Genomic DNA, 3,612 nt, shown 5'->3' with positions numbered 1-3,612 from the left:
ATGTATTATTATTGGTATTTTGTTATTATGTAGTTTAGTTACTTTTTATACATGAAGAGCTTAAAAGCTAAAACATAACTTCATTTTAGTCATTTTGAGATATGTTTTTCACACTAAAATAGATTTGGTAAAAAAAAAATTAGTAGAAAATCTGGTAAAATTTACAATATTTATGAAAAGTTTATCCGCAATTTTCAGAGAACATACTAAATTATTTCACAATATATTTACACACACAATCATAAAAAATGATTTACAGAAATTGCTGGCAAAGTTCACAATATTTTTCATAAAACATTCTCCAGTCATTTGTATGATTGTGTGTGTATATATTGTAAAATAATATGGTATGATGATTACATGATTTTGCGACACGGTGGCTCAGTGGTTAGCACTGTTACCTCACAGCAAGAAGGTTGCTGGTTCAAGCCCCAGCTGGGCCAGTTGGCATTTCAGCGTGGAGCTTGCATGTTCTCCCCGAGTTGGCGTGGGTTTCCTCCCGGTGCTCCGGTTTCCCCCACAGTCCAAAGACATACTCTATTGGTGAATTGAATAAACTAAATTGACCGTACTGTTCGTGTAAATGTGAGTGTTTATGGGTGTTTCCCAGTACTGGGTTGCGGCCAGAAGGGCATCTGCTGCGTAAAAAATATGCTGAAATGGTTGAAGGTTCATTCCGCTGTGGTGACCCCTGATGAATAAACCCAGATAGCATACGAATGTGGGCCACTTTAGGCAGTTATGCGGCACTGGTGGTATTCCTTCGGCCCAGACAAAATGAATGTGAGCCTGAAGTGGCCCACCTGTACAGTGGCAAAAGGGGGCCAAAGATTCAAATTCATATATGGGCCATTTAAGGCGAAGATTTGGCACTTATGGCAAAATGTAATCTGAAGGTAAACCTAAAGTGGCCCATGTGGAAAATGGTAAATTTAGCCCAAATGATGGAGGACAAATGTGGGCCACAGTTGGCAAAAATGTGGCATAGTCATTTAAGGGTAATCTGGGTCTAAACCTAAAGTGGCTCACATGTGTAGGTGCAAATGTGGCCCATTTATCTTAAGACATATGTGGGCCACTTTTGGCAAATATTTGGCACAGTAGGCTCTGGCTAATGCAACCGTTAGCCTATAGTGGCCCAGAGAAGATATGGACAATGTGGCCCAGTTATGTGGGCCACTTTTGGCGAATATTTGGCACAGTAAATTCTGGCTAATGTAGATTTGAGCCTAAAGCAGCTTATAGAAGATATGGCAAATGTGGCCCAGTTATCTTAAAACATATGTGGACCACATAGACTAAAGAAACCATCATGGAGAAAAGTGTTTGCTTTAGTTGGGCTCATAGCCCTGAACCTTATAAAATAAATTTGCTTTTGGGCCGCTTTAACTTTTAAGAACTTTGCTTAAAAAGTTTATTCATTACAGCAAACAAGCCAAGTAAAAAAACAATAAATTAAGTGATGCACAATCTGTGATGAAATAATATAATTCCCTGATGTTAATCAATGTTTAATCCATTATTAAAAGTAGCGTAATAACATTCTTGCACATGCCACAGAATTATGAAGGTTTATAAGATAAAAAAATTCTACGGGTTAACTTCTGCTCACAGAGACATCAATAATCAGCGTATGAACCTCAACAACGGTGACAATTAACAAAATAAAAAAAATCACAAACATCACAAACAGGATACTAAAAGTGACAAAATCAACAACGTCCCCAGCAAGTATATGGTGTAGGCCAGATCTGGGCCAGAATTAAAGCAAATTGTGGCCCAGAATAGGGTCGGTTCTGGTTCATTTGGTTGAATTCTGGCTAATATGTGGTATTGCTTTGGCTTATTTGTGGCCCAGATCTGACAAACAGGAGCGGACCGCCCTAGAGCCATCATTGCATTCAGTATGTTCAATTCACCTTTATTTGTATAGCGCTTATACAATGTAGATTGTGTCAAAGCAGCTTCACATAAAAGGTCATAGTAAATAGGAACAGTGTAGTTCAGTTTGTAGTGTTTAAGTTCAGTTCAGTTTAGCTCAGTTCAGTGTGGTTTAAAAATCACTACTGAGAGTCCATACACTGAAGAGCAAAACCAACGATGCGCAGCTCTACAGATCCCGAACCATGCAAGCCAGTGGCGACAGCGGAGAGGGAAAAAAAAACTTCACTAATGGCGGAAGTGAAGAAAAAAAACCTTGAGAGAAACCAGACTCAGTTGGGCACGACCATTTTAATTTCTCCGCTGGCCAAACATCTTGTGCAGAGCTGCAGTCTCAGCGGCGGAGGTGGTGCGGATGTAATTGTAGGCCAGATCTGGGCCAGAATAAAAGCAAATTGTGGCCCAGAATAGGGTCAATTCTGGTTCATTTGATTGAATTCTGGCTGATATGTGGTATTGCTATAGCTTAATTGTGGCCCAGATCAGGCAAACAGGAGCGAATTGCCCAAGTGCCATCTTTTATTTATCAGGGTTCGCCACAGCACAATGAACTGCCAACCATTCCAGCATATGTTTTACACTGCGGCTAATTTAGTTGATTCAATTTACCTATAGTGCATGTCTTTGGGCTGTGGGGGAAACCAGAGCACCCAGAGGAAACCCATGCTGACACAGAAAGAACATGCAAACTTCACACAGAAATGCCAACTGACTCAGCCGGGACTCAAACCAGCGACCTTCTTGCTGTGAGGTGACAGTGCTAACCACTGAGCTACCGTGTCACCCCCGTTTCTAGAGATATATGAGAAAATGCAGAGTATTGTTATTATTGTTTAGTTGTGTAGTTTAGTTACTTTTATACACGACGAGTGCATTAGCAAAAACATAACTCCATTTGAGTCATTTTGAGATATCATGTGCACTGAAAAGTACAATAGCAAAAGACGATAGGCTTATATGTAAACTAAAACCGGAACTTTTTAGTAGTTTTCAGAAATCATGTTTTTACACTACTGTAAAGTACTGAAGAGTTCGATTAAAAAAACGATTTCTGAAAAAGGATAAAATCGATGTTTATTAGTTTTTGCAAGTGAACTGCTCCTATGCACTTCCGCTGTATGTCCGGTAGATGTCCGTATCATCTGTTCTCACAGAAAAACACCACAGAAGAAGAGCGTCGCCTGGAGACTGGCTGAAGCTTAAGAATGTTCAACAGATTTGGAGGTTTTTGTCATAGTAGCATCATTTAACACATTTAAAAATATTCGCTTATATATTTTCAGACTTAATTTAACATTTTCGAAGTTAATTTCTGTATATCCAGCGATGTAACTGCAGCGTGACCAATGTCAGCCTTTCAAAACTTAACGAGCTTTAGTTACACGCAGACAAGTTAACGTTAGTTACAGCGTAAGACAGTAAGTGTTATTTAGCCTTTTCCTTGTTAAATGTTGACGTAAATGTGCTTTTTGACTCACTTTAGTAATGTCGTAATAGTTGTAATATATTGGTAGTGGCATAATATGGGATTTGGCGTGTACCATAGTAGTTTACTTGTGTTCTTGTTCATGCTACATTGTGGGGACCAACTGTCTCCTCAAGTATACTGTAACAGGCGATTTTCGACATTGTTGACACCGAACACTGAGGGATGTTTATCTGATAGTGTTA

General features: G+C 39.3%; 1 protein-coding gene across 2 annotated transcripts in view; it reads left to right on the top strand.

The window, feature by feature from the left end:
* The first annotated feature begins 3,114 nt into the window (after positions 1-3,114).
* The window catches only part of bbs10 (Bardet-Biedl syndrome 10), a 10,242-nt gene continuing 9,744 nt past the window's right edge, over positions 3,115-3,612 (top strand). The window contains exon 1 of one of the 2 annotated variants that reach the window (XM_056478720.1): positions 3,115-3,165. The gene's annotated coding sequence lies outside the window, so the exon portion shown is untranslated. The other variant, XM_056478721.1, reaches the window with a different exon arrangement.

Source organism: Danio aesculapii, chromosome 18 (genome assembly GCF_903798145.1).
Source record: "Danio aesculapii chromosome 18, fDanAes4.1, whole genome shotgun sequence".
Lineage (NCBI taxonomy): Eukaryota > Metazoa > Chordata > Actinopteri > Cypriniformes > Danionidae > Danio > Danio aesculapii.
The sequence above is the reverse complement of the archived record's forward strand: the minus strand, read 5'-3'. Positions and strand labels throughout refer to the sequence as shown.